The sequence below is a fragment of the Rhamphochromis sp. 'chilingali' genome, assembly GCF_963969265.1.
Source record: "Rhamphochromis sp. 'chilingali' genome assembly, chromosome: 1".
Lineage (NCBI taxonomy): Eukaryota > Metazoa > Chordata > Actinopteri > Cichliformes > Cichlidae > Rhamphochromis > Rhamphochromis sp. 'chilingali'.
The window spans coordinates 64,096,620-64,107,794 of NC_137929.1; the positions used below are offsets into that span (position 1 = coordinate 64,096,620).

Sequence of the window (11,175 nt, forward strand, 5' to 3'; positions counted from 1 at the left end):
TCACGGAGCGTATGTTTGATAACATCATGAAGAAGCTCACTGCTCTCCAACGGGTGATTATAAATATATATAATATATATAATATATATGTAATATATATAATGCGCCTTGAGGTGACTGTATGTCAGGACTGCATGTTTTGTCTGTTTTTGTATTTTTGCATGTGGTGTATGTAAAACCACAGCAACTCCTTCCTCCACCGATTTCCACTGATCTGACGTCGTGACATTTCACAGCACAAAGCTAATAAGAGTGTATCGACTGTGACAAAGTGTGAATCTCTTTATACCTTGTAGGTTTTTTTTAATACCTCAAGGGAAATTAGAACACTCTAATACTCTGAACAGTAACAGCAATGCTATAACCTGCAGTAACATCCTGAAAATTGTCTTTTGCAATGACATCTGGACATCATACTTTATTACCAGACTGACAGCATGCCCAAAGTGATCCCTGCCTCTCTCCTATTGCAAAACAAAAGCCAAACTGCAAGCCTGGTTGGATAAGTGGTAAGTGGTAAGTGGTCAGAAAAAATAAGAAAAGGTATGCAAGCCAGTAGATAGGATCTTAAATCCTCAGAATGTAACTAAACAACTCAAAGAAAGCTTAGAGTTGAAAGAAAATGATGTATTTTCCGAACTTTTTCTCTCATGTGGCAAAATGTAAACTGCTGTTCAAAACATTTAGTGTTAAAATTATAAATACACAACCAGCTGCTGAGCCTGCACCTGATGAACATGCCTGTTTTATAATCAGAGATGGTGAGAGCTGCTGTCCCCTAACTGTGCTTTCATAGTAAGTTAGTAACTCATAGCACAGCGGTGAAAGCTGAGGCAGCAGAGCACCTGCTGCTCTTCCATCAGTTTCCATCAGCTGGTGCAGCTGGTTTTGATGAGCAGGATGACTAAAACAGTTCAATATAACATCAAAGAGCAGCAAAGAAGAAATTTAGTACTAATCCCCAAGCCTTTAGAAAGAATATGCAGTACAGATAAATCAAAGATCCACACCCCCCAAAAGTTCAGATCAAATACAGATTTTCATGGAGGTGGAAATACTCTGTGCTGCTGCTTTGCTTTGCTTCCAGATTGCATGTGTTTAATTTTACATCTTGTTGAAGAGTTATTGCTATAAGTTATAAGTAAAAGTGCAGACACGTGACTGATCAGAAAAAGACGTGTTTGTTTCCTGTGGATACAAAGCTGTAAACACAAAGAGGAAATGGTTGCATGTTAGAAGTGTGATCACTGTGTGTTTCATGATCTGCAAGAATATCGTTAGACTGAGAGGACATACAAGCATACTGCTCACTGAAATCTGCAGAAATACAGGTGAGTCTTGATAGTTGCTCTGTGCACACAGGTGTTTCTTCCAAAAACTTCACGTACAGTTATCTGAACAGCTGAACTAAAAGCTCTGCTCATATGTTCTGAGGAAAGATGTACACAACTTTTTAACAGCTGAACTGCAGTATTATAAAAACGTGAGTGCTACAGACATAAAATCTGAAACTGAACATTTGATACTTCACACGATGATAATCATAGTTTCACATAAAAAATGTTCCTCATTTTCATTATCTGTGGTAACACATAAATATTCAACATTCACTGTTTTCTTTATTTCTTCGCCATCAAAATACTTGGATATGACTTAATGTAAAATACAAATGTTTCCTTGATTTTCAGTGTGAGGCATGAAGACCTGAACCAGTGTGAAACTTGGTGCATTATATGTGACAGCTTAACACCTTGCTCACATTCAGATATCATCACATTTGGCGCACTTCCATGTCTCTTTGTAAAACAACATGAGGAAGTGAATCATTGGTCTTTGACTAACAGTAGACTCTATCGAGCCAGATACTTTGAAAGACAGATCTCAATGAAAAGGATTCATTTTTCAGCTTCAGGAACATGGTTGACCCAAAAAACATGACTTGGCCTTTGAACGAGACCTGTGATCCTGTCGGCACATCAGTCAACCCTTTCTTTATGCTGGTCTACAGCCTGTTGTTTCTGGTAAGTTTCAAATCTTCAGACTATGGACTGTTATTAATTTGACAAAAGATCTTTGTGCATGTGCTAAATTCCTGTTCTCCATGCTCCGTGTCTGTTCAGGTAGGTTTACTCCTCAATGGCTTGATCCTGAAGTTTTACTTTTGTGGAGCTCAGCAGCAGGCATCAAGCAGCTTGATGGTATACATGAAGAACCTGACAGCTGCTGACTTCCTGCTCTGCCTCTCTCTGCCACTGCGCATCAGCCACTATGGTAGCACATCAGTCATCGTTTGGCAGCTCTACTGCAGCTTTGGAGCTTCTGCCCTCTTCCTCAACATGTACGCCAGCATCTTATTCATGTGTTATGTAGCTGCCAACAGGTGAGGAGCCTTTACTGCTAATGATTACTAAAGTGTTAATGACCACACACGCTGTGTCCCTGACTAAATTATCAATGTGTGCACTGTTGCACCCAATGTGACCCTGTGTCCTGTATTGAGATTCACTGCCCGTTAAACTCTCTCTTGCATCACTTCCTCCAAGGAACAGACACATGTTGTATTTGGACAGGATTTAATGCAAAAAAGACACAAAATACAGAAATGTCACATAAACTCAAGCTTAGATTTGAATTCTTTCTACTGACATATAAAACACATCATACATTTCAAATCACTTTAATAATATCATATACCCTGTCTGATAATTGAACACAGGTAAGAAACTTACTCATATTGCCACTCAAAGGGATTTAATACAGTGGACGGCTTTAGATTGGAAGGAACAACCATGTCCTGCTTCACTCATGAGCAACTTCCTGTCACACTTCTAATAACTAACAGTTCCTGAAAGCAGCAACTCAGTGGTATTAGTTTCAGTATGGTAATCTCAGGCACTCTGTTGCAGCACCCCCGTGAGGATGAAGGAAGGTTGGCTGAGAAAACAGACAGTGAGTGTGATGGAGTTCAACAGAAAACAAGCATTTATTCAGGCCATTTTTTAAAATACTGTTTGTTTTTGTTTTTTTACTGTTTGCTGGGTTTTTTGTCTGTGTTATTTGCCGAGATTACTTTAATGATCCTAATATCACTGAAAAAGCACAGAGTTGATACTGTCAGGAACAGTTGGAATTTTTTCAATCGTGCCAATGGTTGAAAGTTGTGGTAATATGACCTAAAATGACAGATTTGGCTCCACTGTGACTGATTAGTTGAAGTTGGATGCTTTGTCTTCTCTATTCAGGTATCTGAAGATCGTCCGACCTTCAGGAACTCATGTCCTGCAGTCAGTACGAACTGCCAACATTGTCTCCATGGTCACCTGGATTTGTCTCCTGACTCCATCAGTTACTTACGGCATCATGTTTTTAATCACCCAGAAACCTCTGACCTCTATTCCCAACCACTGTGGGCTCCTCTTTAGTGCATCAGTTAGTCTGATGCTTAAAATCATGCACACCTTCTCTGCTATCATCTTCCTGTTGGTGTCCATATCCCTGGTCTTCTTCTACTACAGCACCTCCCGCAGGGTGTTGCAGGCACAGCAGAGGCAGCTGGCCTCCTCTGGCTCTGAGAAGCTGGTGAAGTCTCGCAGGAACATGTTGGTGCTGGTCAGCATCTTCTGTGTTTGTTTTGTGCCCCATCACCTGGTTCGAGTTCTATTTGTTTTTCTGTTGAACACCTGCTCTGTGGATCCAGTGTTGTACTACCTGAAGGAGGCACCCACCATGGTGTCAGTTTTCAACGTCTGTCTGGACCCTCTGGTTTACTTTTTCCTCTGTAAGACTTTTCGGGCCCAGGTGAGAAAGGCGTCCAGGAGGACCAACATCCAACAAGCAAACACAGAGAGTCAGAGCACTGAGGAGAAACTGAGCATCATTAAGAGCAGCAAGTCAAACCAGTGAGCTGTAAGGAAACAAAAATCAAGTCATCACAAAGGCAGGACTAGATGTTATTCAGTTTTTCTTTTTGTTTTAAGGATCACATGAGTAATCCCAATTCTTTATATAGCACAGGAGTTTCTGCTGAGCTGCAGTAAAAGGCTGAATCAGCCAAATTCCACCTATTAGTACAACATGTGATTTAACATGAATAAACTGAACCAGTCTATGATAAACATCAATGTACCGGTGTGAGTTAAACAGATCTACAGAGTCCTATGAGTGTATGCACCATAACAGAGACTATGCCAGTGTCCTAAAGCAGTGGTCCCCAACCTTTTTTGCGCCACGGACCGGTTTATGCCCGACATTATTTTCACGGACCGGCCTTTAAGGTGTCGCGGATAAATACAACAAAATAAAACTAGTACCGGTACCGAAAAAAAGAAGATTTATTCATAACACACGTGAAAAGACCCAGGAAAACCAAGTTAACGATAAAAACGATAACAAAATAACGCTGAAAATCGATAAAAACCCTGAAAACTATACATTTCACACCTGAGCCTCAACTCTCGCGGCCAGGTACCAAACGACTCACGGACCAGTACTGGTCCGAGGCCCGGGGGTTGGGGACCGCTGTCCTAAACTATAACAGTAACCACTGTGAGCATATGGTGAATGTTGAGAATGAATGACAGTCGTGATCATGGTCACTGGGAGGGATAGGGGGGTATGGATGGAAAGGTTCAGCGGGAGATTGAGTTCAGTGGGGTGACAGCTGTGGGTAATAAGCTGTTCCTAAACCAGCTGGTTTTAATCTGCAGGGTCCTGTAGCGTCTTCTGGAGGGGAGGAGCTGGAAAAGTTTATTGTCAGGATGAGAGGAGTCCCTGAGAATGATGCATGCTCGTGTATACCTCTCTTCTTGTGGACATCCTCAATAACAGGAAGTGGTGTCCCTGTGATGTTTTGGCCTCTGCAGTGCCTTGCGGTCAGCAACAGAGCAGTTCCCATACCAGACTGTGACACAGTTGGTCAGGATGCTCTCTATCGCACACCAGTAGAAGTTTGCCAGTATGTCAGCAGACAGGTGGTTCTGCTACAATGTCTTCAAGAAAAAGAGGCACTGATGGTTGACAGATACAATTATTTCATGGTGAGACCTGAAGGAGTCAACTGTGCCAAAAGGAATTAATTAAATACACCATTAAATAATTATTTAAATGTGGCAATAATTAATGAAATGTGTCAATAATTAATTAAATATGTCAATAATGAATTAATTACATGTGTCGTAAATATTTATGTAATTAATTATTTCCGATTTTAATTAATTATTGACACATTTAATTAATTAGTTAATGGTGTATTTATTTAATTCATTATGGCAGTCCTGGCCCTGCGGCTGTTATTCTTTTCTTCTGTATAACATATTTTCCACACTACAAGGCACACTTAAAATCCTTTAATTCTCAAAAATCGAGAGTGTGCCTTATTAGGGGTGCAACGATACACAAAATTCACGGTTCGGTTCGGTTCGATACTTTGGTGTCACGGTTCGATATTTTTTCGATACAAAAAAAATGTTCATGCCTTTTTAATTTGTCATTTATTAAAATTATAAATATATATTTTAACTCAAAAGTACAGTTTTTAAATTTAACCCTAACCCTTGTGCGTGTTTTTTATTTTGACAGCGAATGCGCACCTGCGGACCACTTATGTGCACCCCTGGTTATTTAGCTCGTCATATCGCAGCCACAGAAATTCTTTTGTCCATGAAACCATAAAGCTGCACTTTCTTTTTGCCTTATACTCTGATTTGTCATAACTTCTCCGTTTTGTGGTAAGCTTTTCTTTGGCTGTCACTTCTTCACCCTGACCTGTCTTATTTGGCTCAGCAGAACTAAAATAATATATATATCATATATCCTGCTGCTTTTACACACGCACTCACATAAGCTCAGCGATTCTCTGCGCGATCAACCTCTCACATGTTTAAGCTTGCTGCGGGAGATTTCACTTGTCATGTTTGTGTAGTAAGCTAACGATTAATAAGACGATGTTAGAGGAATTGGTGCACAAATTATCATCACTCACAGATCAGTACTGTCGCTCTCTATACACAGTTTGCACGATTGCAAAGTGAAAGCAAAAAAACAAGCGCAAATTCAAACGCGATTTCAATATGTCACATATTGACAGTGGCTCACCGATGCCAATGACATAATTACCCAGCTACATTTCCGAAAGAATGCAAAAGCATTGACATATATTTTTCCTTCCTACAATAGCCGGACGGGCAGGGAAGAGATAGATTTTGGTAGCCCGACTGGAAAAATCGCTAGCCCCGGGACGTCGGGCTAGCGATATTGCGAGCCCTGTATCTGATTGAGGAATCACTCATCTTTGGAAAAGAGAGTTTATTACAGAGAAATGGCTCTTTCCAAAATAAAAGCTATACTATCCGCTTCTTCTGGGCTATATTCTCAGCAGCATATTAAACATATATAAGGAGAATCATGTGCTAACAGCTGTCTAAATGACTCGGCTAAAGTTAGTAGCATGCTTGCTTATTTTTGTCTGCTTCCACTTGTCTTTGCACTAGGATGATGTCGGCGTAAATGTGCAGTCATATTCGTTGTGTTCCCACTAGTGCTGTCAGGTTAATCTCGTTGAAATGACGTTAACGCCACAACACGGCAAATCTCCGTTAACGAGCTACCGCCGATCGCTCCGTGCATGGGGCTAGACGGTGTCAACACGTTAACGAGCTAACTGCGCTAACACACTAGTTCCCACCCATGTAATTGAGCATTGCATGGCACATCCAACATACTGTTTTACTTTAGTCCATGACTCGCTTACCTTCAGGGTCATACGTCACATGAAAACCAAAATAATTCCAAACGCCAGATCTGAATGAGGGTGGGGGAGGTCCATGTTGCAAGGAGAGCTTAACTTCTGTCTCGCTAGCTTGCCCTGCGCTCTTCCTTCTGACGATGCTGTCTGTGTTGAGCGCTCAGTGAATCTGCTCCGCCTAGGCTGCACTGTCAAGCGCAGGAAAGTTGATAAAATAAATTACAAATTTTGTATTGTTCGATACATATGCGTACCGAACCGAAAGCACTGTATCGAACGGTTCAATATCGATACGAATATCGTTGCACCCCTATGCCTTATGTATGAATTCTGGTTGTGCTTACTGACCTCGAACCCATTTTAGCTGCAGAAATCTGTTAAAAATGTTTTAGTACAACTTTGGTAAGCCGCACTGCTTGATGGATTGTCAGAGCATTATGGCTGCCGTAGTGAGGAGCTTCGCGGAGTAATCTGGGTCCAAAACTCCATCTGTTTCAGGTCCCAAAGTCAAACGAACACTGAGAGTTAAAAACGGTCTAAATTCTTTCATCTTTAATAAAAGGATCAGTGTTGCTGCTTCACCAGGTGTAACAATTAAGTTTAACATCCGGGCATCCATGAAAACAGAAGTTATTAAATTTAACAGAGTTAGAAGTTAACAGGAAGTTAGCTCGCTAGTTTCCACCTAAACATTTCATACCATGTTCTGACTGAGAGACTTTTGAAACTAATTCAAACGTACAGCTCTGCTACCACTTCCAGCGTAAACAAAGACAGAAAACTAAACAGCAGTGGCGTTTGCAGGGTTACTGAAGTTGGACTACCTGGTATATAATGTTGTGCTACGTGATTGCTAGCGACACAGCTATGTTAGCATAACATTAGTAAAGTGAAGCTGGAGGATGAACGCCAACTTTTTTTCCACTCAATAAAAGTTAACGTGAGGGATTCAAGTGGTCAGGGACAAATGCAATCGCATAGCAGGATGCTATACACGGGCCAAACTTCAGTCAGGAGAACAACTGAGATTATTCATCCACAATACGAGGTTAGTTATTAATATACTGCAACAACATGTACAACAACAGCACTGCAAGAGAATTCAACATTAATGAATCAAAAAATATTTTATATCAGCAGCAATTTTTCTCAAACTGCTGCATCACAGCTTTCATGCTCTGACCTGCATGTGAAATGAGATAAAAGCTCTTTATTAGTAACTTTTACAACTTCTGGCAGGTTAATGTCTGAACTTTGGAGTGAAACACACACTTAGTTACAGGAAATAACACCACTGTCTGTAACTAAGTGAATCCACCTTAACACCACCTGTGTGTGTGTGACTGCATTACACTCCCACTGCTGGGAACCTGAACAAGAACCAGAACAAAGTCTAAAATAGAAGCTGACAAACAGCTGCACCACCGAGTGACACTTTATTTTATAAACTTCACAACAGGTTTCATGTTGTGACCTGTGGAGGTGAAAAGACACAAAACCTGTTTTACAGCTTTTGAGCTGCAGGCAGGATTGAAACACACCTTAGTTAAAAGTCAAACAGCAACATTTTCTCCTCCCCTCACGTCACTCAAATGTGACAAACCAGGAAACAGGAAGTTCTTCGTCCTCAGTAAAGAGAGACGCACAGACTATCAGACTGAGCTCAGACCAAACTAGCAGCTTCCTCTGAGTGAGTCCAGCTACAGGAGAGAAAAGTGGAAAACTCCAACACTGCTGCTTCAAGCTGCTGACGCTCCACACACTGAATGTGAGTTTGAGCAAAAACACGACTCAAAGGAAGTTTCAGTGAAGGTGGTAGAGGAGGGAGGGGAGCCAGGACTGACTGTACTTCCTGTCTGCTGTTTTCAGCTTCACTCACAGACTCAATGGCTTCCAGATCAGAGGAGGATCTCTGCTGTCCGGTCTGTCAGGAGGTCTTCAGAGATCCTGTTATTCTGTCATGTAGCCACAGCTTCTGTAAAGCCTGTCTGAAGAGATGGTGGAGAGAGAGACCAACACACGAGTGTCCAGTTTGTAAGGAATTATCAGTTTATGATCCACCTTTAAACCGAGCTTTAAAGAACCTGTGTGAGTCGTTCTTACAGAAGAGAGATCAGAGAGCTTCAGAGGCTCTCTGCAGTCTGCACTCTGAGAAACTCAAACTCTTCTGTCTGGACCATCAGCAGCCAGTGTGTGTCGTCTGCAGAGACTCAGAAAAACACACCAATCACAGATTCAGACCCATCGATGAAGCTGCACAACAACACAAGAAGGAACTTCAGGAAACTCTGGAGCCCTTAAAGAAGAAGTTAAAGGTTTGTGAAGAAGTTCAAGTGAAGTTTGATCAAACAGCAGAACACATTAAGGTCCAGGCCCGACACACAGAGAGGCAGATTAAGGAGCAGTTTAAGAAGCTTCACCAGTTTCTAGCAGAGGAAGAGGAGGCCAGGCTGGCTGCACTGAGGGAGGAAGAGGAGCAGAAGAGTGGGATGATGAAGGAGAAGATGGAGGCTCTGAGCAGAGAGATAGCAGCTCTTTCAGACACAGTCAGAGCCACAGAGGCGGAGCTGAGAGCTGAAGACGTCTCATTCCTGCACAACTACAAGGCTGCAGTGGAAAGAGTCCAGCGCTGCCCCCTGCTGGATGATCCACAGCTGCCCTCAGGAGCTCTGATAGACCAGGCCAAACACCTGGGCAACCTGACCTTCAACATCTGGAACAACATGAAGGACATGGTCTCCTACACTCCTCTCATTCTGGACCCAAACACTGCTCATCCAAACCTCATCCTGTCTGAAGATCTGACCAGTGTGAGACAAGGAGAGAGGCAGCAGCTTCCTGATAATCCAGAGAGGATTGATTATCACTTCTCTGTCCTGGGCTCTGAGGGCTTTAACTCAGGGACTCACAGCTGGGATGTTGAAGTTGGAGACAGTAAATGGTGGGGACTGGGTGTGTCAGCAGAGTCTGTGCAGAGGAAGGGAGACATACGGTCTGGATTGTGGATGATATGGTTCTGTATTTGTGAATACTCAGCATTCTCACCATCAGCTAAATCTGTTCTCTCAGTAGAGAAGAAGTTCCAGAGGATCAGAGTGAATCTGGACTGGAACAGAGGAAAGCTGTCGTTCTCTGATCCTGATACTAACACACACATACACACCTTCACACACACTTTCACTCACAGGATGTTTCCACACATTCGCATTTATGGTAAAGTGAAGGTGTGTCCGTTGAAGGTGTCAGTGTCGGTGCAGCAGATGAGTTGAGGATGATGATGTTTCTAATGTTGTTTCCTGTCAGTGAGTTGAAGCTGTTAAACTGCAGCTGTCCTCCTGCTGCCTCGTTGTTCCAAAGCTCTTTGTTTCTCTTTTAGTTTCACTGTTTCTTTCTGTTTCTGCTGTCCACCTTTTCACATGGAAAATCATTTCACTGTTTCTCACTGAATGACTCCCCAAACTAGATTTGAAATTCTATCAAGTTTCTAATCATTACAAGTGATTCATGTTTCTATTTGATGTGTAAATGGAGATGATTTAGTTTGCTGGGATATGGACTGACATGTGTTGAATGGGAGGAGCAGTTTGTTGTTGTCTTCTTGTCTGTTTATGACAACAATAAATATGTTGTTGAAACAATGATTCATGTTTAACTCCATATATGAAATGTTTCTGATCTTTGAATTCTGTTTGATTAAAGACTTTCTTCATGACACAAATGAGATTTCAGTGTATTAATAGAACTAAATAAGCTCAGAGTTGAAAGGCTGGAGTATTATGTACGTGCTTCACTGTCAGGATCTTCAGGGGGATTCAAAGGGAAACATCAAACTGCTGTAATGAGATAAACTAGTTGGGCTGAACACACTTATCTGTAGTTTGTCTCCATCCAGGATCATCAGAATATAATGAACATGTGTGAAGAGCCACAAAATGCTGCTGCCCTCTCAGCATGATGAGCTCCAGCCTTTGTTAGCAGGACAACAGGAAACATGAGACAACTTTCAGAGACAGTAACCAACTGTGGCCACAAGATGGCAGCAGCTGATCTGAGATCCTTTATTGGACAGAAGGACTCTGCTCTGTGACGTCATCAGAGAGACGGCCTTCACTCTGATAGATCTGACGTCGTCATGTCTGCACTGCGATGATGAAAGCTGATAAACACATTGTTATTGATCCATGAAATCACCTCTGTCCTCTCAAGTGTAGCTGTTTACAGAGCTGAAGAAGTCCTTCATCATCAAAACAGACAAACATGTATTTCCTGTATTAAGTGACGTCATCCTCACTCTGACCTCTTACATACATTCTGTTCAGTTTTCCTGCTGTAAGAAATAAACTGTGTGAAAATAGAAATGCAGGGAAACATCCATTAATCACAGCTGAGCCGTTTGTTTCTGACTCACATTCAATGAGGCTTCAGGTGTAAAT

The 11,175-nt window shown here is 41.8% G+C and overlaps 2 pseudogenes across 2 annotated transcripts; both read left to right on the plus strand.

Moving 5' to 3' along the window:
- The first annotated feature begins 1,934 nt into the window (after window positions 1-1,934).
- LOC308409556 (P2Y purinoceptor 14-like) lies at window positions 1,935-3,860 on the plus strand (annotated as a pseudogene). Its single transcript has 3 exons — window positions 1,935-2,021; window positions 2,121-2,380; window positions 3,243-3,860. The product of its transcript is annotated as a P2Y purinoceptor 14-like (transcript).
- Window positions 3,861-8,440: 4,580 nt separating this feature from the next.
- Window positions 8,441-10,006, plus strand: LOC308384702 (nuclear factor 7, brain-like; annotated as a pseudogene). Its single transcript has 2 exons — window positions 8,441-8,510; window positions 8,612-10,006. The product of its transcript is annotated as a nuclear factor 7, brain-like (transcript).
- The last annotated feature ends 1,169 nt before the right edge of the window (window positions 10,007-11,175 follow it).